General features: G+C 35.9%; 1 pseudogene; it reads right to left on the reverse strand.

Annotated features, from left to right (window-relative positions):
* Positions 1–13,775: 13,775 nt before the first annotated feature.
* Positions 13,776–14,647, reverse strand: LOC100591155 (annotated as a pseudogene).
* Positions 14,648–15,037: the final 390 nt, after the last annotated feature.

Consider the following 15,037-nt stretch of genomic DNA (forward strand, 5'->3'; position numbering starts at 1 on the left):
TGAAGATCTAAATGAATCTGAAGAGGATAGAGAAAATTCCACAGGTGGAAAACCCCTAACAAATTGAAGGGAAACTAGGACTTGAAGGCAGATGTGGGTCTAAACTGTAATTTGTATTAATGAAGTATCTCAATATTTTAAGTAGAGTCCAATTTCTTTGAAGTTCCAGAACTCCCAATTCTCTGCCTCCTATCTACTTAAAAAAAAACAAAAACAAACAAACAAAAAAACTGAAGTTTATCACAATTGCTGTTCAAGTAGAAAAGCTAAACCAATGCTGTAGTTCCATGTGAGTAAAAATGTATATTATACTAATGTTGGAATGAATGCTTAATGATCAGCTCAAATTATTAATGCAATTATATTAATAAATTAATACAATCTACATCTTACTGAACTTTTTAAAAGACAAGGCTATGAATATATATATTTTTTGCAATGAGTTTTATGATAATAGGATAGGATTTTAACCAAATAATTACCCTTAATCTGGAGAAATTTTGCACCCCAAGGGACATTTGACGCGTTCCGAAGACATTTTTTATTGTGACAACTTATCTAGTGGGTAGAGGCCAAGAGACGCTGCTAAATATCCTACAATGCATGAAATGGCACCTACAGCAAAGAATTATCTGGTCCCGTAGTAGGCAGGATTCTAAGATGCCTCTGAAGATTTACATCCCCCTCCCAGTGTTCACACCCTGCATAATTCCTGAACTGTGAGTATAATGAGATTTCATGCCTATGATTGTTGTGGCACAGTTGAGTTGAAGGTAGGGAGATAAACAGGTATGAGCCCTTTAAAAGAGGATAGTTTTCTCCTGATTGTTACCAAAGTGGAAATGAGAGAGAATCAGAGCATGGGAGGGATTCAACACAAGGGAGGTTGTTGTGGAGATTTAAGGATCCATTGATCAGGGGTCTGAGAGGAGCCTCTAGGAGCCAAGAGAAGTCATTGGCCGACATCCAGCAAGGAAACAGAGACTTCAATTTTACAACAACAAAAAACTGAATTCTGCCCATAACAGGAATAGGCTCAGAGAGTACCTTGAATCACTAGAGGAGAATGCAGTTCAAGCCAGAGCAAAGATCCTGGCCACACCATCTTGAGCTATGAGCTAAGAAACAGATGTTTAAAGTCACAAAATTTGATTCGTTATGCTGTAGTATAAAACACACACAGGCCCATTGTATCCATAATGCCAAGTTTGAGAAACACTAGCTAAAGCATTCTGGTCTAGCACTTCTCAAATTACTATTAAAGGGATGTTACTAAGTAGTTTTCAAAGAAACAATGAAGAAAATCTTCCCCTGAGGATAAATATTTATTTAACTCAGATCAAGTTAAAGATGTTTTGTTACTGTGGGACATTTTAGAAACTTTAATATCCTGGTTATGTTATGAAGCTACAGGAGAGGAGTTGATTATAAAGCAATTCCAAAGTGCATTTGAATAAAGATCTGCTATTCTGGGAAAATGGATTAATGTCTTTTGATTCCAAAATCAATTAATATCTTTTGATTTGATTAGGATCAAATTTAGTCAAATGTACAAACGAAACAAACAAAAAAAGAAATCGATTTCATGGTTCATCTTCCTAATTTCAAACTAAATCAAATGTACCAAAAAAATGTGGATACCCTTTGTAATTTAGACTATTACAACAATGACAACAATGTTTTTGTTTGTTTGTTTGTTTGTTTGAGACAGAGTCTCTCTCTGTCACCCAGGCTGGAGTGCAATGGTGCAATCATAGCTTACTGTGACCTTGAACTCCTGAGCTCAAGTGATCCTCCTGCCTTAGCTTCCTGAGTAGCTGAGATGACAGGTGTGCACCACAAAGCCCATCTAATATATTATATGTATTTTGTAGAGATGAGGTCTCGCTGTGTTGCTCAGGCTGGTCTTGAACTTCTGGACTCAAGTGATCCTCCCACCTTAGCCTCCCAAAGTGTCAGGATTATAGTTGTGAATCATCACGCCTGGCAACAATAATTCTTCTTGATCATGTATTATTATAGAGGTCTTCAAATAGTGTACAGCATATCGGGAAGTTCAAATCTGCAAAGACTGTATGTATATTTCAATTATTTGTGCAGGGGAGATGCTAGGGCTGAGGGAAATGCATGTTAGACATTACATCACATTCTACTTCTGCTAGCTCTGCTATTGTCTTCTTTCCACAGTCGTCTTCTGGTCACTTTTAAAGCATCTCCATAGACCTGGAAGAAACTTTATTTTCTCTTTTTCTTGCAACACCCACAGATTATCATTCTGTTAATAATGCTAGCACATGGAGACGTGGAGGGCAGGTGTGGTAAAGGGATCTTCTACCTTTCTTCAGACTTCCTGAGTGTGCACTATCATTCCGTGAGTTTCAAAATGCCCTTATCCATATTTTCTACTGTGGTTTGGACACTCACTTTGGCTGCACTGATATTTGTGATTGCTACAAACTACTGGACACCATTTCTATCTGTTTTTACTTCTGGGCTCCACATTTCTTGTAGTAGTATCAGTTTCTCCCAGCCCAGTATCCACCCCTATATGTGGCTCTACATTGAGTGATAGCCAACCTTTAATATATATTACACTACAGACAGTAACCAGTCACTGCTGATGAGATTCATCAGTCACTGATGATGAGATTCAAACTATGAGAAGGCATTTTTTGAACAATGACAATAACCCTAGCAATACTTTAAGGGAAAACAACTAAATCTCCACGAAAAAAGGTTTCAAGTATCTGTTAGTTAAATAGCTGCTATGTCTGACTTAGTAGAAAATATTTCTATTAACAATATCAATGCCATCTACTGGTTTTCCACTAAATGTAGCTAACATATTTAACTGTTATTATTCCAAAATGATTATTTTTAGCTTATCTCAAAACCATTTTAGAGAAGGATTGTTTATATCTATTTTACACAGAGAACAACTTTAACATGTAGTATAATTGATTCTTTAGATTAGAAATCATTTTTATTCTATGCATTACTTGCTGGTGATTAACCTTCATGTGATCAGAATGAGCCTGCTATTTAAATACTGAATTACACCTACTATATTGAGAATAATTGCTTTCTACCTGGCATTAAAGGACTTCCATGACAGTCCCAACCGGCCTTTACAATCTAATCCCCCATTACCACCCTACACAGGTGGTATACTCTAGCCAAAATAAATTTGTCACCATTTTACATTCTTGTTATACTCACTAAAACGTTTACATTTATTGCTCTTTTACTCAGAAAGACTTTGATTGAGGATATCCTAGGTTGTGTTACAGCAACAGACAGCTCCAAAATTGAAGTGACATAACCCACCAAGTTCTATTTCTTGCAAATACTTGATGATTAATGCAGGTCATGGAGGGGTAGAGGGGGTAGTGGGATTACTGTCATTCACAAGATCTCTGAGACATAGGCTGACAGAGACTGCAAATTTAATTTCTTCACATTTGTTTAACAATAAAGTGGAAAAAAGAATGTCTACTTTTGCAAGTCTGTCATGAAGATTAAATATGGAAAACACTTCTTGGATATCCCAAAGATAACATTCCTTCTCTCTTTCTCCACTGAACACCTGTGAGAAACAAATTTCACTTCCCATTTGAACTATAGTTATGTTTTTGTCTGCTAAATGTTAAGTGATTGAGGACAAAGCATATGTCTTTTTTATTCTTGTATCTGCTTAATCGTCCAGATGTTTCCAGTAGACTTTTAGTAATACTTGTTGAATGTAGAGAACTCATAATTCTCTAATACTGGAATGGCTTTCCAAGTGTTCTCTGCAATCTTTGCTCTGTATTTAATCCGAAATAGAAATAGAAATAAAAATAAAATATTGAATGTTTTAGTTTTCAAGAGTCATGTAGGATAAATGCATAACTAATTTTAGCTTTAACTTTTTCCTCCTACAAACCTTTATGAAAGTTTATAAACTGAGAAACTTTTTTCGAAGAAGTATGGATCCCAGCATATAGTAGTTGCTTAATGCATATTTATGAATGAAGTCTGATGCAGTTGCAGAGAAACTATATAAGTCCAGAGATATTAATTATACATCTATAAAATATAAATTAATATAGGCTTTTGTCAAGAGATTTTTCTCTGAGTATCCTAAAAGAAATATTTCATAATCTTGAAGTTAACATTCTTAAGTCACATATGTTTTGAAGTAATTTAGTAATGTTAGGATTTTTATACTTTTTCTTGGTATTTAATAGGCACTTTTATAAGAGGGAAAAGAAATGTTAGAAAGTCATACTTCTACAAATGTTATTTTCAGTCTTTGCATGGCTTATGGAAGTGTCTGGCTTATGGAATGCATTTGGGTTCCATTCCTTACTCTTATCAATGACTACATAATTCAAATATAAAAATATGAAAATGCTTACTTGTTCTGATACAGTGTCTCATTTGTAACATGTAAGAAAAAAATTGTATGAAATATGTAAGTTCTTTGAAATGCAAAGTATAAGCTATTATTGCTATACTATTGTTTTTACAAATTAGTTTCCTTCATCAATAATCATGCATAGAACAGGATTAGTACTAGTAGACACACTCTTAAACAGAAGGAATATATTATCAATAAGGTTAGTTCATCTAGGAATGCAATGAAAGATTCTCAACTGCATGGGAATTTACACACATACTATTATTCAAGTGTGTTGGGAGAAAAATCTTACTCTACTGAATACATTCAGGAACATTTTAGGATGAGATACATGTTTTGAGAATACATTTATATCTGAAATACTCATTTTTCTTATAAATTCCTTTCTTCTTGATATTCTAGGTGTCAACCAATTTTTCACTGGATTTTCAACCCATAAAAAGAAGCTGTAAATTTCAGAAAAATGAGAGTGTAACTTCGAGACAAATACATCACAAAAGTATGAATAAGAAAGAAATGTGTTGTTTCAGCATAGGCAGGTATTCCTGTTAATTTATGGAGCCGTTTGTCCTGCTTGTAAAATTCCATTTTTTATGGAATAGAGAATTATTGCTGTTGTAAGATGTAACAAAATGGCTAAATGCCTGAGGGAAATATAGTAAGGACATTTGGGTTAGGAATCTAATAATATTCAAAAGATTTCACTGGGAAGTTAGAAAAAGTTATCCCAGTTTTCTTTTAATAAATTGAAGCAGAATGCTAATTTAAAGCTAAATAAATATAACAGTCTGAATGCTGCCATGCACACCAATATAATTTCTTTAAAAGATTTGCCAAATGTATGTAACAATAATTAAAACCATTAATGTATGTATGTATGTATGTAACAATAATTAAAACCATTAATGAAATTCCATGACTTTTTTTTTTGTCTTGAATATTATATCCATTTGTCTAATTTGGACTAAATATTAAATATTCCAGTCACTTTAGCTTGCTACATAAAATTAAACAAATAGAGATGGGAATGTCGAGGAAAGAAGATATATACTGTACAGTGCTGGCTGTCCCTAAATATTCATTCTGCCTTTCATTTTTACTAACTGAAACCCAATTCTGTGTGGTTTAATATTGTTCCCAGCTAAACACTTGATTTCCCCAGCTGCTGCCCATCTAGGTGTGGCCTAATGACACATTTCTGGCCAATAAGATGTAAGTAGAACAATGTTGGGCAAGGCACCCAGGAGAGCTGTGTATTCTTGGATTAAAAGAGACAGATTTAGCTGCCATTCCCTTTACTTCCCCTTTCCACTTTTATCTTGTGGAATGTCTTTGTGATGCATAGGAGTGCAGATGCCATGTTGCAATTGAGGATAAAAGTCACATTTCAAAGATTGCAGGCCCCATAGGTAGATGGTGCCTGAAGCATCAAAGACATCTTAAGGCCACTGCCATAGTACTGGGTTTCTTATTACATGGCGAAAATAAATCACTTTTACAATCTTGTTGTATTTTTTCCCCTTATACAAGTGTTGAACACAAGAAAAAAAGAAAGAGAAGAGGAAGAGGAGAGATGACAGTAAATCTATGTTGTTTAGAAAGATGAAATGGGAGATTTTAAAGTAGGCAAATAATTATAAATCCTATCTTCAGTCTCCAAAAATGACTTCAAGAGTTCTAGTTATAACATAATCACTTTCTGGAGTCTAGGTGTTACCAGAAAGGGGTCTCGATCCAGGCCACAAGAGAGAGTTCTTGGATCTCGTGCAAGAAAGAATTCAGGGTGAGTCCACAGAGTAAAGGGAAAGCAAGTTTATTAGGACAGTAAAGGAATAGAAGAATGGCTACTCCACAGACAGAGCAGCCCCGAGGGCCGCTGGTTGCCCATTATTATGTTGTTGTTGTTATTTTCTTAATATGCTAAACAAGGGGTGGATTATTGATGCCCTCCCCCCGACCTTTTTAGGGCATATAGGGTAACTTCCTGACATTGCCATGACATTTGTAACCTGTCATGGTGCTGGTGGGAGTGTAGCAGTGAGGACGACCAGAGGCCACTCTCGTCGCCATCTGGGTTTTGGTGGGATTTGTCTCGCTTCTTTTCTGCAAACTGTTTCATCAGCAAGCTCTTTATGAACTGTATTTTGTGCTGACCTCCTATCTCATCCTGTAACTTAGAATACCTTAACCATGTGGGAATCCAACCCAGTAGGTTTCAGGCTCATTTTACCCAGCTCCTATTCGAGATGCAGTTGCTCTGGCGTAACTGCCTCTGACATAGGCAGGAAGTAAAACAAGAGAAAAGGTGAAAAGGGCATGCGAAATTGAGTCAGCCCTCTGGTAAGAAGTCCTCTCAGAATCCTAAACCACCAATGTGGATTTGGACAAAACAGTCCCATGTCTACCACTGTCTGTAGGGAGACTGAAGAATATGTTTCCTTACCTAGGTACATTGCTTTTACTTTATCATTGTAATATTAATCTTATAAAATGAGATGGGTATCTTTTTTTTCTTACTAGTATTCTCTGGAAAATTTGGGGGCCACTTCTTACTTTCATCCATGTAGCTGTTTTTCAGTATGTATTTCACAGTTTCAGACTATGAGGTAAGGTTTACGAGCATCAAACTGCAAACTCAAGTCAGGGCTGGATCAGCGATCCTGAATTCTTGAACAGAAAGTTGGCCTGTTTTTGTCTCAAGAATCCTGGCCAAGACACATTCATCTATCTTCTCTCCCTCTCTCAGTTGAGCTTTCTTAGTTTACGCTTTCACTGAGGGTGAAACTCTTTCAGTTTCTCAGTCATTTTAGGTAATTCTTTTTGGGGTAGTCTTAATTGTAAGTCTCCATCTTAACTTCTCTCCATTCATGTCTTTTAGAAACACCAGACTTTGGTTACTTTGATGTCTTTAAAACATGTCTATAAATTCTCTGATGTTCCTTCTCGGTAGCAGATTCATGAGCAAAACAAATGTTGCGTTAAGTCCCTGAGTTCTAGTATGGTTTGTTTTGCAGCTATGGTAACAGGAATAGTTAGGGAGATTGCCACTACCTTGTCTGTATGGTTCCTCATCCTAACTTTCTGTTTCTTCATTTGTGAAGAAGGAAGACTTTTGTTTTCACAGGAGCATTTTTTTTTTTCTTGAGACAGAGTCTCCCGCTGTCACCCAGGCTAGAGTGCAACGGTGCGATCTCGGCTCACTGCAACCTCCTCCTCTCTGGTTCAAGCAATTCTCCTGCCTCAGCTTCCTGAGTAGCTGGGATTACAGGCACCCACCACCCTGCCCGGCTAATTTTTGTGTTTTCAGTAGAGACAGGGTTTTGCCATGTTGGCCAGGCTGGTCTCGAACTCCTGACCTCAGGTGATCTGCCAGCCTTGGCCTCCCAAAATGCTGGGATTACAGGGGTGAGCCACCATGCCCAGCCCACAGGAGCATTTTTGTTGAAAAATAAAAACAACTTAAGGAGTAATATGTAACCTTAAAATTTTATTTCAAAAAATACCTTATTTAAAAGCTTGAAAATCAACAGCATGATAAGGAGCAATGCAAGCTATCGGGGTCTAGTGTGTGTGTTTTGTGTTCAGGATATAAATTTTCAGCTACTGATACTATTTCAATAATGATTATAGTCATTTCAGTTTCTCTTTAACTTTCTCAGTTTTGTTAAGCAGTATTCAAGAAATTGCTCGCTTTTCTAAGATTTTGATTTATTTATATGTTTTATGATCTTCATACATTTCATACATTTAATTTTTATGTATAATCACATCTCCCTTTAATTATGTCTTTTGTGTTTTTCTTGATTAATACTCAGTGATATTTCTGTTTTATTCAACTTTATAAATAGACTTTTGGAATTTTGTTCTTCTCTATTAAAACTTTCAAAAAATTATCTTTCTTATATCTTCTCTCTACAACTTCAAAAAATTTACTCTGACATTTATATTCCTTTCAAAGTTCTAGAAGATTTTCATCTTTTTATCTCCATTGAAAAAAATCAAATATTTTAAACCGTTCTCTCTATAACAGGCATCGTATTTAATAAATGATATTATAGAAGAATAGACATTTGTGGTGATAAACTAGGAAAATGAATTCTTTTTTTTTTTTTTAGAAGTTTAAGATGTACTCTTGAGAGTGAGATGCCAAAATAGAGTGGCAGTAGAGGTCACTCAATGTAGAAAAATTTTTAAAATGGTAGATTGATGGATATCTAAATAGACATGCACATTTTCAGTCTAATGGCAGGAGTTGGGGTAACAATGAAGGAGACTTTAGTTCAATTGAACTCCTGAATGAATAAGAGCAAATGACCCATCAAGATATATTAATGACAAAGAAGAGGAAGAGAGTATACATTTGAGAAAAGGAGAGTGTTTTATATGAGGGAGAAAAAAATGATCAAGCTTTGAAAAACATGGTTAGAAGAATGGGTCATGGCTCTGTCTCCAGACTTCGTGGACAATAATGTGAGGTGAGAGAAGGACCAATGTCCAATCGTGGAGAGAAATACAAGTTTCAGTCTGTGGAAACAAATAGAAGTTTCTACAAATAGACTATAAATACAGTGAACTTTTTTGGAAATGCAAAGAAGTTGGATTGTACAATATGGTAGAAGGAATAGAAAACTGTATATTAATAAAGTCATGAAAGCAATGGATAAGTAAAATATGGTATCTTCAGGAACTGTGGCTATGAGAGATATAGATGGAATCAGCCTATAGATATTAAATGCCACACCAGAAGGCTGAAGGAAATCAGTGGAATGTCTGTGGCTGTGACTGAGGGAGTAGCTTGAATTGGCATGTGGCATTGCCTCAGTAGAAGCTGTATAGTCTTAAGTGGAAGAGTGACGAATGGCTTATTCTTCTTCCTGTATTCAGGGCTCACCAGGGTGTTGTTGCTTCTCCTGCTGCTTAAGCCTAGCCTTGCTGAGTCCTATCTACTGTTGAGACAAAGTCTCAGTGGTGCTACAAAGGTACAGTGCTCTCGAGTGTTCTATTTCCACTGAAGAGTATAAAGGTAGTATCTGCCAAGTGGGACTTTACATTCATGAATGTTTCCTCAAGACAGAGTAAAAGTTATATTAAATTGTCAGATTAAAATAGAGAGGTCCAGAATGAATTAGTAGTAAGTAATTTAATCTGATAATCTCAGAATGCGAGTATTTTAAGTCATCGGGAAGTAAGATCGCCACATTAGTCTTAGGTTGTGTTGGTTGACATTCTTTCTCTTTGCTTTGGAAGTTACGGATGAGGTCTTTTTAACCTCCTTCTTTTTCTCTCCCCATTTCTTTGCTCTTTCCCCACTCTGGCAAGGGCAGTGGAATAGTAGCAGTCTAATGTGATGTATCAGACAAGAACACCTTCTTCCCTGGTGATCCTTATAGCTTGGTATTCTCTTCAGCAGGCTTCGTGGCTATTACACTGTACTTTTTCAACATTAATATTCCCATTCTATTCCTTAAATTACCCACTAAGAATGATATCAAAGTTATTTCCAGTACATTTTCATTTAAGGATAATGATCATTAATGACTATAAAGCTGAGATTTCCTCAGCTCAGAAAGTCTGAATATAGCTAAAGAAGATGAGCAGGGCTGGATAAATATAGAGGATTAACTTCTTATTGGGGTAGAAAAAGATATTTAGATTGCTAAGTTGTAGTGAAAATTAAAACCTATAGTTCCTAAGTAGTTCTAAGCCAACCGTTACTTATAAACAGGCTATTCCTATATCACTTATACAAAATCTTTATTAGTCTTGCCTCTAATTGCAATTTACATGTTGGAAACAGCCCTAAATTTCCTGACATATTCATGTCAGTGTCTTTTGCATATCACATACCATGGCCCCTACATGATGATTAGCATATCCTCTCTAATTCTGTAAGAATTACAAAGTATGTCATAATTTCATTTTGGTCACTCCATTTTAAATTGTTTATTCTTGGTCTAAAAAAATCCTATGTTTAGTATAATTGTTCTGCATATTTCCCTATACCATTTCTGTTAAATTAGAAAACTTCCTTCATTTCTCATTTCAACTTGTATTATGTTGGTCATCCTTAGTTAATGCAAAAGAAAATGACAAGAATTGATCATCTTCTCCCACCTTTTAGCTTTTCAACTTATTTTCTCTGGACATGTTTCCCTCAGCCTCCCCCACCTAGAACTATTGATGCTCTAGGACTGCTTTCTTGACTGACAATGTTACTGATGAACTCTTTAGCCTTCTTGGCTCACACCTACTCCTACATTAGAACCTCATGAATGAACATGTAGGAGTCCGTTTGCTCCCAGGTCAGTTTTCTACTTCTCTCACAGTGGTAACTTTGTAATCAGAACTGGCGGTGTCTTAGAATTCTAGTTTCACTCCAAGATCAGTCTTGAGTCTGTTCTCTGGCTGAAGCTTTGTTCTACCCCACAATGCTATAATGTTGAGCTCTGCCTCCCACGGCTACGTGAACTCTGGATACTGAGCTTGCTCATAGAAAACATGTTGTTACCATTGTCTAATATTAGATGAACCTTAAAGTATGTGGTCTGCATTTCTACTGTACCTTAATATACTTCTGCAACTAGTCTTTACAAATACGTTTTTTCATGTTTTCCATGATCTAGATAACAAGTTTTATACAGCCTTCAGTCCAAGTGAACAATTATGCCACCAATCTGAACTTCCAGTAAGATACCGATGGCTGTACCATGTATCTTCCATCAGCCTCACAATCACTCTGCTTGCATCCTACCCAGCACTGCAAAATTCTCAAAAAGCTAACCTAATTCTAGGTTCAAAGCAATTCTATCATGCCTAACTAGAATTAAAAGTGTGTCCAGATACTCTATCTTATTTCATTGACTCTGAAACTATTGTAGGTATGGTACTGGGTGTAGAAAAACAAAATGCATGTATAACACTATGTAGCATGTATATATATGTGTGTGTGTGTGCATGTGTGTACATAATATATATGATAAATATATGATATATAATATACAATATATATTATGATATATTATATATATATATGCACACACATGTATATATAGCTTTTAAATATACAAACACAAAAACTAGGTATAGTTTAATTAATAGTGCCAGTCTTATCTATTATGCCTTCATGGACTATGTTATTTCTATTTAGTAGCAAAGACTCAGAACACTAAGGATGGCATCTAGGCTACCCTGTGTCAAGTAGCACTCAAATATGATATGATGGTAATAATTGATAACATAGGTATCCAACACTTAGAATGGGCAATTACATTTACATGAAGAAAAACCGGTAATTTATTAGTTTAGAATGAAAATGTGGATATGATGGTTTGAGCAAAACTCATTTGCCTGATATCACTTCCCAAAGAAATTATTAATTTTATCTATGCTATTTCTCAGAGTTATCCTTAACTATGTTGAAAAATTCAGCTAGGTACAAAGCCCAAATCTCTTATCTTTTTATAGCCTTTTCATGCTCATACACCACAAAAAGCAGAGGTCTTTTTATTACATAGTATCCTCAGTTTCATGGAGAAAAACAAATACTAAGGAGTCATGACAGCATTGATAAAATATTTGTCTTGAGATATCAATATTTTGATTATAAGTATGCTTAGTTTGCTAAGATCAACCACATGCAATGTCAGTCATGAGCCTTAGAGTTCATTAAACCACGAATGTCCTAAATAATGTGTATCTGCTAGTAGTGTTGTCCAGAGGTTTGTCATTTATTATTAAGATACAAGATATTATTTTCAGTAGCATTTGGTTTGTTCTTTTCATGAAAGCATGAGAGTTGTTTTACTTACGTTAAAAAAAAAGCATACAAGGGCAATATTCAATTATTTTATATATCAACTAATGAATGGCAGCTATGAAATCCAGTAAATAAAAATGTTTTCTTTTTGTTTTTCTGCCCACTTTGTGTTTAGTAATGTTTTCAATTATATGTATTGAATAATGATGAATTGATGTGTAATATACTCTAAAATTAGCACTGAGCATAATTTTTTCAATTGATTCCCAAGTATTCAAATTTGTACTTACCTATGTTCCACGTATTTCTATTTTATGAAATTGAGCATAAATAATTCACCCATGTCACCATTGTCTTCTTTGTCTACCTTTTTACCTGAACCTTCTTTTCCATCTTTTTGGTTATTCTTTTTAAAAAATTTTCACAAACCTTTGTTTATGTCTTATATTTATGTAATCATGTACATTTTAAGAAAAATATGTAAATCAATATAGAAAATCATTTGCATTTCTATAAACTAACAACAGATTGTCCAAGAGGAAATTAAGAAAGCAATCTTATTTACAATAGCATCAAAAAAAAAATAAAATACTTAGGAATAAACTTAATCAAGAAGGTGAAAGACTTGTACACCAAGAACTATAAAACACTGAAACAAATTAAAGGAGACATAAATAAATGGAGAGATATCCTGTGTTCATGGATTGGAAAAATGAATATTGTTAAACTATAATACTCAAAGCAATCTACAGAGTCAATGTGATGTTTATTAAAATTCCAGTGGCTTTTTTTTAAACAGAAAATAATCTTAACATTCATATGGAAAGATAAAAGACCCCAAATAGCCAAAGCAATTTTAAGCAAGAAGGACAAAACTAGAGGCATCATGCTTATTGCTTTCCAAACATATTACAAAGCTCCAGTAATCAAAACATTACGATATGAGCATAAAAACAGACATATAGGCAAATGGAACAGAAAAGAGATCCCAGGAAAACTCATGCATAAATAGTTAACTGATCTTCAACAAGGGAGCCAAAAGTAAAAACTAGGAAAAGGATAGCCTTTTCAACAAGTGGCATTGGAAAAACTGGGTATCCACATGCAAAAATAAAATGAAATTGGACCTTTATGCTACACACAAAGAATAACTCAACACGGATTGAAGATTTATGCATAAGACCTGAAACTGTAAAACTCCTAGAATTAAAAGTTAGAAAAAAAGCTTCTTGACCCTGGCCTTGGCAATAATTTTTCAGATTCGACATCAAAAGCAAAGGCAACAAAAGTGGGATTTCAAACAAATATCTTCTGTACAGCAAAGAAAGCATTCAACACAATAAAAACACAACCTATGAAATGGCAGAAAATATTTGCAAACCGTGTCTGATAAGAGGTTAATATTTGCATGTATAGGGAATCCCTTTGACTCAATAACAAATAACCCAATTAAAAAATGGGTGAAGGAACTAAACAAATGTATCTCCAAGGAAGACACACAAATGACCAATAGGTATTTGTAAAGGTGCACATTTCTTTTTTTTTGAAACTGTTGTTTATTTTCCATCAACCTTATTTATTTACATGTTGCTTAAGAGCCCATGCAAGAACAACAGCTTAAGACCATTCAGTGGTTGCTCCTACCCATTCAGTGGCCTGAACGGTGGGAGCTGCAGAGCGGTCTTCCGTGGCAGGCTGAGCACTCCAATCTTCAGTAGGCATAGAGGTCATCTGCACGCCTTCAGACCAGTCTGCAATCTCAGGCTGAGTAGCAGTGAACTCAGGAGCTGGAGCAGTACAGTCACCTGAAATTCCTCCTCGGTCACAGCCTTTTCAGCAACAGCCTGCTCTTCTTTTTCAATCTCTTCAGGATCTCTGTAGAAGTAGAGATCAGGCATGACCTACATGGGTGTTCACGGGAAATGGTGCCACACATGTGCAGAACTTCCTGAGCCAGCATCCACCACATTAAACCCACTGAGTGAGATCCCTTGTTGTTGCATGGGATGGTAATGTCCACATAGCACAGAGGAGAATCTGTGTTACACAGAGCAATGGTGGGCAGGTTAACATAAGATGCCTCTGTGAGAGGCTGGCGGTCGGCCCTGGGGTCAGTAACCACAAGAAGCCGTGGCTCCTGGAAGGCTGCCTGGATCCGGTTAGTGAAGTTTCCAGGAATGAAGTGGCCAGCAATTGGAGTTTACTCCAGTGGCAGCAGCAAACTTCAGCATGGCCCTCGGGCCAGTATTCCTGGAGGATATGACACTGACATCTGCAGGGTTTTCAATGGCAACAATGGCACGAGCTGCCAGCGGAAGCTTCTCCCAGGGCCTCTTCAGATTTATGATGTAGATGCCATCACTTTTCCTTTTATAGATGTACTGTTCTGTCTGGAAGTCAAGATTGGTGCCACCTAAGTGGGTTCCTGCTGCAAGGAACGTAAGGACATCATCCTCCTTCATTTGCAGGACATCAAGGGCTCCGGACATTGTGAAAGTTTCCCTTTAAGTTACAACGGGAATCCAGAACAACACTGTATGGACCCTTCTGTAGGTAGCGTGGGAAGGCAGTACTCGAAACTTCTAATCATCAGGGAAATGCAAATTAAAATTATAGAGCTATATCACATTATACTTGTTAGAATGGCTACTATCAAAACAAAATAAAGCTACAAAAGAAAACAAGTATTTGTGAAAATATGAGAAATGGGGAACTCTTGTATATTGTTGGTGGGAACATATGTTGATGCAGCCACTAGGGAAAGCAGTAGGAGAATCTTCAAAAAAATAAAAACAGAACTACCATATGATTCAGCAATCCCACTCTTTGGTATATATCCAGAGGATTTAAAATCAGAATTTTGAAGAGATATCTGCACT

Source organism: Nomascus leucogenys, chromosome 5 (assembly GCF_006542625.1).
Source record: "Nomascus leucogenys isolate Asia chromosome 5, Asia_NLE_v1, whole genome shotgun sequence".
Taxonomy (NCBI): Eukaryota; Metazoa; Chordata; class Mammalia; order Primates; family Hylobatidae; genus Nomascus; species Nomascus leucogenys.